General features: G+C 57.0%; 1 pseudogene; it reads left to right on the top strand.

The window, feature by feature from the left end:
- The first annotated feature begins 1,675 nt into the window (after nucleotides 1-1,675).
- Nucleotides 1,676-3,746, top strand: LOC129636039 (ferritin light chain-like; annotated as a pseudogene).
- Nucleotides 3,747-14,697: the final 10,951 nt, after the last annotated feature.

The raw sequence follows: 14,697 nt of genomic DNA, 5'->3' as shown, positions 1-14,697 counted from the left end.
TTTGAATGAGACTGCCAGGGAGCTAGGGGACCGTTCTCAGGACAAGGGCCTGTTTAAGGTCAAGATGTATGCGGGGTGGACGGACCCACAGCCACTTCCTCACCAGGGCTCCTACATACAACCTACATGGGCAAATGGCGGCTCCTTCATCTCCCAGAGTCAACTTAATAGAAAACAGGGTTTGGTGGGGAACAAACAATTTATGACAACTGAGCCCTCAAACTGGAAACATCTGTCCTCGCCGTAGCACAACGCCTCCCACCCAGCCCAGCCTGGCTCCTGAAGGGGCCCACCCGGCCAGGCTGGGGAACTCAAGAACCTTCTGGGGATTAACGTAGAGGAGCCCCCAGCCTGGGAGGGGTCCCCAGGCACCCAACCTGAACCCCTGAGCCTTACTGGTTCCCAGCCTCCTCATGCTGACCTCCAGGCTGCCTCCACCCCAAAGCCCCCACCCCTAAATCCCCTAAAGCCGTGGGGGTGGGGGTTAGGGCTGGTGGTCCCAGAGGAAACCTGGCTTTATCTTGTGAACCCCTGGGGACCAGGGCTGGACAAGGAGAGGTTCTAACATCAACCCCACTGCCTTGGCCCAGGCTCTCCCTGGATCCCCCTTTCTCTCCTTGTCTCTCTGTCCCTCTTTTAAGACCAGGCTCAGAGTTGTCTTTGCCAGGCAGCCCAGCCCAGGCTGGTTGGACGAACCCACCCCCCTCGCCCAGGAGTCCCTGTCGGGGCCCTTTACTGTGAAACTCTTCACGGCAGCACTGTTGGCATGCCCATCACCCTGCTGGCATCTGTGAGGCAGACCTGGGGCAGGAGAAGTGATGAAACGCACCTGGGACGTAAGGGGGCACTGCAGGGGGGTGGGGCCCACCAGTTCCCAAAGGCGAAGCTGACTCCTGCACATAGACCCCCCCTCCGGGGGCATCCATGTGGTTCTCCCGGCCCCACCAGAAGGAGCCCAGCTTCAGAGCAGCTGGCCTGGCTACTCGGTGGGCGTCTGTGCAGCTGGGTCGTCCTGTCTGCTACAGGGATGACAAGCGTGTCACGGGTGGGGCTGCTGGAACGCTAGAGATGCGAAGCCTGGGCAGCAGGGGCTCAGCGGGTGGCAGGGGGCTTCACAGTGGCAGCTGCCACGGGCAGGCTGCCAACAGTGTTGGTTCTGAACTGAAGTCACCTGGGTGACAGCCTCAGAGGAGGCACTTCCCCGCATGCTGTGGAAGAGATGGGGTGCAGAGGGACCAGTGCTTTGGCCGCAGAAAGCTGCGAGACAGCGGGCCTCGGGGGGAGCGGGGCTGGGGTGGTGGAGTGGGCAGAAGGAGCCCCGCACGGGCCAGGGCAGAGCACGTGTCCTGGCCACCTCTGAGAGGAGGCCTCGCCCTGTTGTGTGTGTGATTAGTCTTTAGTCGTGTCTGACTCTTTGCAACCCCATGCGCTGGAGCCCGCCAGGCTCCTCTGTCCATGGGATTCTCCAGGCAAGAATCCTGGAGTGACTGCCATTTCCTTCTCCAGGGGATCTTCCCAACTCAGGGATCAAACCCGCGTCCCCTGTGTTTACTGCATGGCAAGCGGATTCTTTGCCTGCTGAGCCACTGGGGGAAGCCCCCTCAGCCTGTGGCTCTTCCTATTGGTCCAGTTTCAATCCAGCCTCCTCCAGGAAGCCACTCTGGACTAGCCCAACATGTGTCTGCCCTGCCCGGGGTCCTGTAGCTCAGGCCTGCCACTCCGGGAGGTGTTCACGGTGGGGCAGGGGGTGGCACAGTGCCCCTGCCAGGTGGCAGCTTCCCTGCAGCCTTGGTGGGCTCCCCAGTAGGCCCCTGGTCCCTCCTCAGAGCATCCCTCCTGAGCTTGTCCTCAGTAGACAGAGAGAGGCTGGGGCACAGGGAACAAGCAGAACCCCCGTTCCCTTGTCCAGGACTGTGCTTCCGTGTCCATTCCCTGCCCCTCTTCTGCCCAATGAATCGTGGGGAGAACTGGCCTCAGAGGCTGGGCAGGGCTGGAGGAGGCTGAAGGGGCTGCTCTCTAGGGGTAAAGTGTTTGTCCGCCAAGGCAGGCCAACCAGCAGGGCTCCCGAGTGTGCGGAGCAGGGACGCCCAGAGAAGGAGAGTGCTGTGCGGTGACACTTGACCCTGCCCCTGACTGCCCCGTCCGCCAGCCCCCAAGGGCCCCTCCCAGGCCCCTCCCTCTCAGGCCTGAGCCTCAGTACCTGCTGCCCCCTGCCAGCCCCAGGCCAGAGCAAGCCCCCACCCAGGGCACGTACTGGCAGAGGAGGGGGTGTCCAGGCGATGAACACACCCCGAAACCAGCCCACCGCCCTCCAACCAGAATGCAGGAGGCCCAGAGCCAGCCCCCCCACCCCTGCTCAGTCCAGAGACCCGAAAACCAGATGTGGGCTGAGACCGCTCTTCCAACATGCACACATCTTCAAAGCAGGGCTATTTTCCATGTCCTTTGGGCAATTTTAAAGCAAGTCTGTAAAACTGGAATTTTAATAGATGACATATTGGCATGAGTGTAAGCACATGGGCACGCACGCGTGTGTGTGTGTCGCACACACATGTCTGGGCACCTTTGGAGGCGACTGCGGCTGCAGCATCCTGGGACATGTGCGGGGTGGGTGTTTCCTAAAGGACCCCCAGGTTCACGTCCACACTCACTGTGTTTCGTAGGAGCTGAGTCTTCGAGAACTGAGAGAGGCAGCACGCTCAGCGGCCCCGAGGATCTGTCTCTTGCTTCAGCGGTGCTCGGACGGAGCAGATCCGGGGACGCCCCTCGCTGCAGGCTCTAACCACTCTCCATCCTTCTTTGCAGACGCAAGCTTCAGAATCAGCCGCTCAGTTTTCCACCATCACCAGGGCCAGCCAACACCATTTTTTGAGCTTAACTCCTATCACCAACTCAATGGACGTGAGTTTGAGCAAGCTCCAGGAGATGATGAAGGAGAGAAGCTTGGCGTGCTGCAGTCCATGGGGTTGCAAAGAGTCGGACACCACTGAACGACTGAACAATAACCACCACCCTATTACCAGGGCTTCCCAGGTGGCGCTAGTGGTGAAGAACCTGCCTGCCAATGCAGGAGACATAAGAGATGCAGGTTTGATCCCTGGATCGGGAAGATCCCCTGGAGGAGGGCATGGAAACCCACTCCAGTATTCTTGCCTGGGAAATCCCATGGACAGAGGAGCCTGGTGGGCTACGGTCCATGGGGTCACAAAGAGTCAGACACAACTGCAGCAACTTAGCATGTACACATGCCCATTACCAATCAACCACGAGTTCCCAGATTCGTCAGAATTATTCCACTGAGGTGGAGGCCACTGTCAACCACCTGGTCAACACACCTCTGCCGGCCTCCTACACCAACCTCTCTCTGGGCTTCTCTTCTGACCACAACGACGTGGCTCTGGAGGGCATGGGCCACTTTTTCTACGAATGGCTTAAGGAGAAGTGCAAGGGCACCCAGCATCTCTTGAAAATGCAAAACCAGCGCTGCAGCCGCTCCCTCTTCCAGAACCCGCAGAAGCGTCTCAAGACGAGTCGGGTAAAACCCCGGATGCTCTGGAAGCCGCCCTTTTCATGGAGAAGCACCAGAACAAGCCCTTTTGGATCTGCGTGGCATGGGTTCTGCTTGCACAGAGCCCCACCTCTGTGACTTCCTGGAGGGACACGTCCTAGAAGATGGGGACCACCTGACCAACCTCCACAGGCTGGCTGGTCCCATATCTCCTCCAAAGACTCACCCTCAACCATGACTAGGAGCTTCTGAAGCCCAGCAGCCTTTGAGGAAACCGCCCCCACCGCCCAACGTCAGGGCCTCTGCCAGAAGCCCCTCTCTGCAGCCACTAGGCAGACTTTTAACACCCTGGAGCCTCTCCCAAGTCTTTAACCAAATGGAAACCATAAAGCTTTTTGCAGCAAAAAAAAAAAGAAGTGGGGAGAGAAGGACGATGCCTCAGAGCCAAAAGATGGGTGTGAGGGAGCCCCGGAGGCCTCCTGTGTAGGGTGGGGGTGGAGAAGCACAGCCTCATCTGAAATCACTGCTGTGCCCCCCAACACTCATGCATCCCTTCTCCTGTCTCAGCTGGAACCTAGATGTCTGTCTGCTGTCAGGCTGCTTAATAAGTTCCCCGGACGGGGGGCTTAAAGCACAGGCATTTATTTCTCCCAGTTTTCGAGGCTGGACAAGCAGGATGGAGTGTTGCTGGGGTTGGGTCCTCCTGAGGCCCCTCCCTGACCTGGGGATGCGGCCTCCCCGCCGTGTCCTCTCACCGTCTTCCTTCAGTGTGTCTGTGGCTTAATCTCTTCCTTTAAGGACACCAGTCATATTGGATGAGGGCCCAGACTCATGACCTCCTTTTACCTTAACTCTTAGTCGCTCAGTCGTGTCCGACTCGTCGAGACCCCATGGACTGTAGCCTGCCAGGCTCCTCTGTCTATGGGACTCTCCAGGCAAGAATACTGGAGTGGGTTGCCGTGCCCTTAACCACCCCTTTAAAGATCTTATCTCCAAATACAGCCACATTCTAAGGTTCAGGGCTTCGGCATATGAATTGGGAAGGTGCGGCGGTGGGGTGCAATCCAGCCCATAACCCCAGAGGCCATCCCTGAGTTTGCTCCCACCAACAGCCCTCCGTTTTCAATCCTGCTTCTTGCTTCCCTCTTCGACTGGGCACGCAGGACAGTTGCCTCTCCCTGCTTCCCACCCATAACACACACGCACAGGGCAGGGCCTCGCAACAGGAGAACCTCTCCTGTGCCAGAAGAGAAGCAGGAAACTCAGGCGGATTCCTGAGAGCACCCACATTCAAGGGGTGACTGACGGAGGGAACCCCATGAGGGTTCTCGCAACAGGAGAAAAGGAGGAAACCGGGAGGGAGGGGGACATCAGAAGCCAAGGGTCAGGGTGTTTCCTAGAAGCTGAAATGGTGGCCGAGAGGTGAAGAAAGGTCAGGCAGAAACCAGCCCGTTAACTTTAGCCACCGAGAGATTCTGGGGTGCTGACAGGGGTTTCCGTGCAAGCGTGGGAGCAGGAAGCAGACGGCACCTGTCTCAATTATCTACTGCTGTGTAACAAATAACCCCAAATTTAGTAGCTAAAAGCAACTGATGCCGGAAACTCAGCTTCTCTGTGTATGGATGCCAAATCAAATCTCAGAGACAGAGTTTTGGGTGAAGTAGAAAAGGATGAACTTCCCCGGTGGTTTAGACGGTGAAGTGTCTGCCTACAATGCGGGAGACCTGGGTTCAAACCCTGGGTCCGGAAGATCCTCTGGAGAAGGAAATGGCAACCCATTCTAGTACTCTTGCCTGGGAAATCCCATGGATGGAGGAGCCTGGTAGGCTACAGTCCGTGGGGTCACAAAGAGTTGGACACAACTGAGCAACTTCACCTTACCTTACTGCTGAGCCAGGCGAACGGGGACACAGCTGGCTAATGCTCTCAAAACTGTGTGTCTGTCCTCCATTTGGGAAAGATAGTGAGAAATTTTGTATGAATTGTCCAAAGAGAGTGTGATCAGTTCATGGACATTCTTCTGATTGTTTGGTGGTGAGGTAAATGAGAGTCAGCATCATCGACCTTCAGGTCCCCCTGGTCTCGGGTCTACACGCTTGTGGGCAGCATACCATGATTAATTGTTAACTTCTCCTACCTGGAGGGGGTTTCAGTATCTCTAAAATAGCTCAAAGATATTGTATGTATCCTGTGATGGGGAAACAGGACCTTGCCCACGGCTGCTCTTGACTGTTGCTCCTTGGTCTTCCATTCCCTCCGGTCCTTATTAACAACTGCTGGAATCTGCCCACTGGAACCCAGGGGAGGTCATGGAGGATGAATGCAAGCTGTTTCCTATAATCAAAGAAATGGGGGTGCAGGGGGGACTTCCCTGGTGGTACAGTGGATAGCAATCCACCAGCCGATGCAGAGGACATGGTTTCGATCCCTGGTCTGGGAAGATCCCACGTGCCGTGGATCAACTAAGCCCTGGCACCGCCGTCACTGAGCCCACACTCCAGAGCCCTGCTCTGCAACAAGAGAAGCCCCCACAATGAGAAGCCCTCACACGGCAACGAGAGAGCAGCCCCTTCTCTCCGCAACTCGAGAAAAAGCCCTCGCAGCAACGAAGACCCGGCACAACCAAAAAATATATAATTAATTAATTTCAAGAAAAAAGAAATGGGAGACACAGAAAGGCCTTGTGCTCAGGAACCCCCTGGGCCCCGCCCGGCATCACAACCGTGTCATCTTGCTCACAGCTTCTGTGGGTCAGCAGTTTGGACAGAGCACAGAGAAGATAGCTTGTTTCTACCCTGTGATGTCTGAAGCTCAGCTGGTAAGAGTCTACAGCTGGAGGACACTCAGCAGCTGGGGGCCAAAGTGACCTCACCGCATCTTCATTCACACTGGTGGCCAGTGCCGACTCTTGGCCAGGACCTCAGCTGGGGCTGGCAACTAGAAAATCTGCCCATGGCAGTCCTGTGGCCTGGACTTCCTCACAGCATGGCAGCCTTAGGGAGCTGAGCTTGGACATGGTGGTCAGGGTGCCAAGTAGGCTTCCAGCAAAGAAAGCAGAAAAGCATCACCTATTCAGGCCTAAGGTCACACAGCCTCACTCTGACCCCATTCTACTGGTCACAGGCCCACCTGGATTGAACAGCGTCATGATCACAGGGTGGAAGGGGATATGGGATCAGAGAGGCCGTGGCCAGCATCTTTGAGGATATAGCCTTGTGTGTCAGTGAGCTGAACAGGGAATAGAGGAGGTGGAAATTGCGTAGCAGGGGCTTTCAGCGGACAAAGACACGGGTCTGTTTTAGGCTGAGGGGAAGGAGTCAGCAAAGAGAGAGATGGGAGCCTCAGAAGCGGGAGGGTTGGCATGAGGGCTTTCAGGGCTCAGGGGAGCCTCCAGGACAAGGTCACATTTCAGCTGGGCCTCAAAGTCTGCACGGGGAACAACATGAGGAAGGGCCCAGCCCACACGAGAGCAAGAGGCAGGTCCTGAGAATGGGAAAGTGACTCCTCTCCACCAGGGCCTGGTCCCCACGGGGTCTGAGTTAGGGTCTTGGTGGTAATTCTGACTTTGAGGAACATGGAGCAGGCTTAGGAAAGGGGTTTTAGAAGAAAGGCAATTCAGATTTTCCATTCTAAACCCGTTCCTCTTGTTCCTGGAACCCTAGGCCACAATCCCCATTACTTTGTGGCTTCTTTAAACAGGACAGAAGAAATGCGCACACATCAGGACATTGATGTAAAAATCACTCAACTAAGTGTGCGCCTGTGTGTGAATGTATGAGAGGGAGAGGGAGAGGGAGAGAAGGAGAGGGAGAGGGAGAGAGGGAGAGGGAGAGGGAGAGAGGGAGAGGGAGAGGGAGAGGGAGAGGGAGAGGGAGAGGGAGAGGGAGAGGGAGAGAGGGAGAGGGAGAGGGAGAGGGAGAGGGAGAGGGAGAAAGAGAACAGGAAGGAGAATGGGGCCATCACATCTCACATCCACCAGCCATCGCATCAAAGTCTGTGGAGGGGTCACCTCCTAGGGTTAAGCAGTGCATAGCCCATGCCACCGTACTTGGCTGCCCGAGTGTAACCTCCCATCTGCTAAGGAACGTCTTTCAGGCCCAGGCCCAGGCCCCAGGCCCCTAGTTCTGCCTGCAACAGCTGCTCCCTAGGCTCCCCAACCAACAGGCTTAGCCAGGTAGGAGCTTGCAGTTTGCAACTCCCTGGCCCCCCAGATCATCAAGACTCCCCTCCAGGCCCCACAGGCCTCCCCTCCCTGCCCCCTGGGGAGGCTGGTCCCTCGGCTGAGCAGGAATGGCAGTGCCTTCCAGTCCTGGCCGTGCACCTCTGCAGAAACGGCAGAGACGGGGTGGCAGCAGGGCTGCGTGACCTTGGCTCTGAGACTTTGACAGGGCCCCACCCCTCTTACCTGAGTCATGGAATTCTCCAGAAGTGGGCGGGGCTGCTGCCTGGAGCCAGGAGAGGTGAGGTCATGGGTCTTGTCCAGCAGGGTCCCGCCCCTCCCTGGGGCAGGGCCGCTGAGCTCATGCTTCTGGAAGCTCACTCACCCAACCTGGAGACTCACCCCAACCTGGAGACACAGCAGTTGGGAGGCTCCCTGTTAGTGCTGTGTCTCCTGGACTTGAAAGCCCTCCGCCTTTCCATCCCCTCCATCTGGGAGAGAAGACGGGGGCCTGGGGACCCCCTTGAGAGGATGGGGAGGAAATAGGGGCCTTTGGGCAACAAGGATGGAATGCAGCATGACAAGGCATGGGGGCGACAAGGGCTGACCCCCGGGGGAGTGGGACGGCGTGGGGAGAAGCTGGGTGGGGATACAAGGGCACAGGTGCGGCGGCACTGGATTCTGGGGTACAGACCTCAGTCCTCCAGGGTGCGGCCTGGCAAAGGTCAGGGCTGCTCTGCCAGAGGCGGCTTGGGAGGGTGAAGGGTGGGGTCCTCAGGAAGGCCGTGAGACCCCACGCGGAGGGCCACAGGGGTGAGAAAGGACCACAGACAGTGGATGGCGGCGCAGGACGCCCGGCCTCTCAGCACCGTGACTTCTCCGCGCCGCGCGGTGCAGGACACCCGGCCCCTCAGCACCATGACTTCTCCGCGCCGCGCCATCTCATCATCCATCCTCCCACCCACCCGACCCAGGCCCACCTCATGGCTGCGAAGCCGAGGTTCCATGAGGGAGCCGTGGACTCTGGGTCACAAGGGGCCCCAGCAGCCTGACCCGGACCTCCTCCCCAGAGCAGGGCTCCCCTTGCCCCCCCCAGACCCCCGCCAGCTGCGCTCCCCTTTTCCCAGAAGTGGGGGGCTTTGGCCCAGGTGACCAGGCCAGAAAAGGGGAGCAGCCACGAGTGGAAGGAGTTGGGTCTCCCGCAGAGTGAGCAGAGATGGGCCGCCAGACCTGCGAGCCCCTGGTGGGGATGACGCCTCCACGGACAGGTGTAGACACTCCCGGAAACACAGATCTGGAATGCACAGAGGCCAGGACTGGGGCTTCTGACGCCACCCACCCAGAGGCGGGAAGGATGACCCCAGACCACCTGAGCCCTCAGAAGTGTGGGGGGGTTTGGAGAGCAGAGCTGCCCCGGGCCAGACAGTTGGAGGGCGAGGTGTCACCCTGGGGAGCCTGGGGGTCAGCAGACTTCAGGGCTAAACCACAGCGATTCACCCCAGAGCCCTGACTCTGGAGCTGGGACGATCTACGGCCCTGGGTAAGGAGGCTGCACGGGGCAGGGGCAGGGGGAGCCAAGACCACCCCAGCCCTGGGCGTGGACGGGACTCCCCCTCCCCCTAGTTGCTTAGGGGGCTGGAAAGGGCCTGCAGGGGAGGATTTAGAGCCAACTCTGCCCCTTGCCCCATTGGCCAGGCCCCCCTAGGGGTCCCACTTGTCACTCTGGTGCAGCCTGGGGACTTCCAGCAGCTGCAGGAGATAGCAAGGTGGGCTGGGGCACCCGGGCTGCTTGGTTTGGAGAATATTCCGGGCACCTGTCTTAACTCACTTCAGAGCTGCACAGGCATACTCCTGACACAAACACACACAGTCACACATTCACACCCAGACACATTACACACGCTCACACTCACGTGCATACCTGCAGCCAAGACGTGGTCCTCTCCTCGAACCAGGGGCATCCCAGGAGGGCCGGTGGGAGGGGACCCTGGCGGGTCACACTTCCCAGCCATGGACTGCAGCCCTGAAGAGGGCAGGCTGGGCCAAGTTCACCCCACCCGTGGGGATCACACCAGGGCTAGGTGCAGACACTGCAGCATCTGCCAGGACTCCCAGCAAACCTCCCATGCTGGCCTCCAGGTGCCCACTCCTCCCCAGGCTGGGGCCTCCGCAGACGCACACCTAATGCCCAGGGCCCCACCCTAGGGCTGGCTTCCCCAGCTTTCACCCTGAACACCAGATCCCTCTTACACACACACATGGCTTGAGTGAGGAGGAGATGGATCAGACAGTGAGGCCACAACAGGTATGCCAGCTCCCACTGCAGAAGACCCCAGACTGAACACTCACCCGCAGCCCACGGCCCCGTGAGTTCCCCCCGAGGTGGGCCCAGGGATGGGGGGTGGGCCGTGCTGGTGGGGCCCTGGAACACTGCAAGCAGGTGGTAAGGGAACAGTTCCTCTCTGTCTTTTACCATGTGTGTGACCTCTGTGACCTCCGGTAAGGAAGTCCCACTGTCTCATCGGGACACGGATTTAATGAAACTGCCCATCTCATAAGGCTCTCATGGGGCTTAAATGTGATGACGCATGAAGACAGCAGTGGAGGCTCAGTAGACAAAACCATTTTTCCAAGGCCTGAGGGCTGGTAGCCGGCCCCGAAGCCCCCAACCCCTGTCCCCGAGCTCAAGTAGAAAGCAAGGACGAGCCAGGTCAGGACCACAGGTAGAGAGAAGCCTCGCCCAGCCAGCATGTACCTGGGCCCCCAGCTGTTAGGGTGCCCAGGGTTTGAGGAGCAGGGTCTGCCCAGGATGCTCAGAGGCCCGGAGAGACAGGGGCCAGCCAGGGAGATGCAGAGGACTCCCGTGGGCTGCTGGGCCCCAAGCGCAAAGCCATCCCAGAGCTGGGTGGACGGAGGCCCTGGACGTAAAGGGGAAAGTGTCTGTGTCTGCCACCTTCACCCTGAACAGGGCCATAGGCGGGGGCGCAGAATAGCAGCAGCCGGGCAGGGCCCTTCCCCCATTGAGGCCTGCAGCAAGGGCACCATGAGCCCAGGGCAGGGGGGAAGGGTCCACTCCTCCTTAGGGGTTCTGTTCAGCTGCTCCCAGCAGCCCTGTGCCCGGCCCCCTGCCCCCGTCCACACTTGTGGCCATGCTGTTTCGCCCCACCCCCGAGACTCCCCAGAAAGTGAAAGTGTTAGTCACTCAGTCCTGTCCGACTCTTTGCAACCCCGTGGACTGTATGTAGCCTGCTAGGCTCCTCTGCCCATAGGATTCTCCAGGCAAGAATACTCTGGTGGGTTGCCATTCCCTTCTCCAGGGGATCTTCCTGACCCAGGGATTGAACCCAGGTCTACTGCTTTGCGGGCAGACTCTTTACCCAACTGAGCCACCAGGGAAGGCCCAGGCCTCGGCCTCAGTTTCCCCAGTGCAGTCTGGTGTGCAGCAGCGGCTTTGCCCTGTGAACCCTCTCCAGAGGGCAGCTGCCAGCACAGGCCTGAAGACGGGGAGGGCTACCAGCCAGGAGGGTAGAGACCTGAGCGGGCCTGCACCCAGACGCCCTCTAGGAGCAGACGACCTTTGTATGCAAATTGCCCTTATTCCCGTTGGTTTGGTGAAAGAGGAGGAAGGAGACTGCTCTTTCCCTAAACGCTCTGGCCCTCAGGGAGGTGTCTCTTGATGAACTGTCTCCCTCCCAGGCCTCAGTTTTCCCCTCTGCGAGCTGGAACCCGCCTGGTGCACCCGTGAGCGCTGAGGTCACGGCTGGGAGGCCACGCGCGTCTCCTCTGGGCGGACGCGCCATAAATACCTCCTCTATCTCGTATCTTCATCAGGGCCTGGAGCCCAGGAGGGCTGGGAGTCGCCCCAGAAGAATGGGGCCTCTCTCCAGGGACCAGGGATGTGGGAGAACGGGTCCGAATCTGGAGGGGCCTTCCCCAGCCCGATGCTGGCTTCCTGCCCAGCCACCCCTCTCACCCATCCTGCGTCTCCCAAACACACACACGCCTCTGTCTGCATATCCGGGAGGGTCAACCCGACGATGCTGTACACTGGGGCTAAAGGGCCAAGGGGGGCCCTAAAGGGCAGGAGGGGTCGCCCCGTTGGAGTGGAGTCCTGAGGAAGAACTAGGAGCGAGAAGGAGGGAGGTAAGAACGCAGGAAGCAGTGGGCCCTGTAACTGAAGAGGGGAAGCCGGCTGGGGGAGAGAGGGCAGGCGGAGATGCTCCCGAGCCAGGGATGGGCCCAGAGCCTAGGTCTCCTCTGAGGGCAGAGCAGGGGAGTGTGCACGTGTGTGTCCTGTGGCCCTGGGTGAAGATCAGCAAGATGCTGCTCCTTGTCTGGGGGTGGGGTGGGGAGCAGGGCCCATCAGCACTTTCTGAGCTGGTGACAGGAGACCCATAGTCCCCCTAACATCTTCCCCTACCAGCCCCGTTTCCATCCTCTGGTTAAAGTCACCCCAGAGCAGGCCGGGCTTCCGAGAGCCCTGAGCTGACTGTCGTTAGAACTGGTGAACAAGTTCAGCAGGTTGGCAGGCCACAACACCACAGTGTAAAACCGGCTTTATTCTTGTACATCAGCAGTGAACAATCCAGAATGAAATTAAAGGGGGAAATTCCACTCATAATAGCAATCCAAACAAAGTAAAATACTTAGCAATAAATTTAACTGAAGAAATGTAGAGCTTATGTTCTGAAAACTACAAAACATTTAAAGACATTTTAAAAGACTGAACTAAATGGAAAGACATCCCACGCTCATGGATTGGAAGGCGTAGTGTTGTTAGGATGACAATACTCCCCAAAATGATCTGGAGAGTCAACGCAGTCCCTGTCTCTTAAGGCTCTGAACCTATTTCTGGGAAGCAGGAATTTTTGAGAATAAAAGATATCACCTTAGTCATTCCCTCAGGACAACACCAGAAGGCTGGCTGCCCACCTTAAGGCAGTAAGTTAGTTGTATGAAGGAAAGTTCGGACTCTGGAGCCAGATAGACCTGGAATAAATGCCAATGCTGTGTCACCTTGGGCATGTTACTTAACCTCTCTGAGCCTCTTTTTTTTTTTTTCTTTTCACAAAACGGGGTTTGATACCACCTATCTCACAGAGTGGTAAATACAAATGAAATCGATGTTTGTAAAGCACCTCGCATGTGGTCCAGAACACACCAAGATGACTTTCCAACGCATTCCTTCTTTCCTCTCTCTGCTCCTGAGTCAGCGAGGTGCACCTTTCTTGAGATGAACCCAGGCCTAGGGAAGGCTTGGCATCCAGGGGGATGTATATGCACGGATGTTGTCCAATGGCCCGACATTCTCTAGAAGAACTGGGACCCAGTGGGGTCTCCCAGAGCCCTCAAGATCCTTGGCCATTGGTTTAAGGGTAAGCACCCCACTGCACACACACAAACACAAACCCCTACAGTGCTGAGCATATACAAACTCCTTAATCCCTCCATTAATAACAACTCTATGAGGCAAGGGACTTCCCTCGTGACTCTGACAGTAAAGCGTCCGCCTACGATGCAGGAGACCCGGGTTCAATCCCTGGGTCAGGAAGACCTCCTGGAGAAGGAAATGGCAACCCACTCCAGTATTCTTGCCTGAAAAATCCCATGGATGGAGGAGCCTGGTAGACTACAGTCTATGGGGTCACAAAGAGTCGGACGTGACTGAGCGACTTCACATTCACATGAGGCAAGTAGCATCTTTAATCACAATTCTGTAGAGGTGGTAAGTACAATCTTTCATCACAATTTTACAGATAAGAAAACTGAAGCATAGAGAAGTAGCTTGCTCAAGGTAGCACAAGCAGAGGGTGACTGAGCTGGACTTGAATCCAGACTGTCTGACTCTGGAGCCCTTGGCCACTTCTTTACACAGTCCCTCAAGGTCAAGAGGGTGAAGGTTGCTGCCTCTAAATTGACTACAACTACCACAAAGCTATGGCCAACCCAGACAGCAAATTAAAAAGCAGAGACATTACTGTTCCAACAAAGGTCCATCTAGTCAAGGCTATGGTTTTTCCAGTAGTCATGTACGAAGTGAGAGTTGGACTATAAAGAAAGCTGAGTGCTGAAGAATTGATGCTTTTGAACTGTGATGTTGGAGAAGACTCTTGAGAGTTCCTTGGCCTGCAAGGAGATCCAACCAGTCCATCCTAAAGGAAATCAGTCCTGAATGTTCATTGGAAGGACTGATGCTGAAAGCTGAAGCTCCAATTCTTTGGCCACCTGATGCGAAAAACTGACTCATTAGAAAAGATCCTAATGCTGGGAAAGATTGAAGGCGGGAGGAGAAGGGGACAACAGAGGATGAAATGGTTGGATGGGCTGACTGACTAGATGGACATGAGTTTGAGCAAGCTCCGGGAGTTGGTGATGGGCAGGGAAGCCTGGCATTCTGCAGTCTATGGGATTGCCAAGAGTCAGACACGACTGAGTGACTGAACTGAACCACAAACTGGGGCTTCCCAGGTGGCAGTAGTGGTGAAAGAATCCATCTGCCAATGCAGGAAACATGAGAGGCATGTTTTCCATCCCTGGGTTGGGAAGATCCCCTGGAGGAGGTCATGGCAACCCATTCCAGTATTCTTGCCTGGAGAACCCCCATAGACAGGAACCTGACAGGCTATGGTCCATAGGGTCATTTAGAGTTGGACACAACTGAAGCAACTAAGCATGCGCATACAAAGCATTAACTGAGTAATAAGACCTCCAGGGTCATACCTATGCTAAAGTTCAGAAGATATAAAAGGTTCATAGAAGGTTCTGGGCCCTCCCGGGTAGATTCCGGGGCCTCTGAGCAGGCATTCCGCAGGGGCCTTCCCATTTCCCCAGGCACAGTCAGACCCGCTCTGGCGCCTGGGACACCTGCCATTCCTATGGATCCCTCCTGTCCGTGTCTCATCCAAATTTGCCAGTGGCTCAGCGGGTCTCATCTTCCGCCTGGATGCCATCTCTACGACTTTCACCCCTTTGAGGGCTACGTGTGCCCCAAGGAAAAGCTGCCTTGGCAAACATGTCCGAAGACTGCCCA

This window comes from Bubalus kerabau, chromosome 21 (assembly GCF_029407905.1).
Source record: "Bubalus kerabau isolate K-KA32 ecotype Philippines breed swamp buffalo chromosome 21, PCC_UOA_SB_1v2, whole genome shotgun sequence".
Lineage (NCBI taxonomy): Eukaryota > Metazoa > Chordata > Mammalia > Artiodactyla > Bovidae > Bubalus > Bubalus kerabau.
The sequence above is the reverse complement of the archived record's forward strand: the minus strand, read 5'-3'. Positions and strand labels throughout refer to the sequence as shown.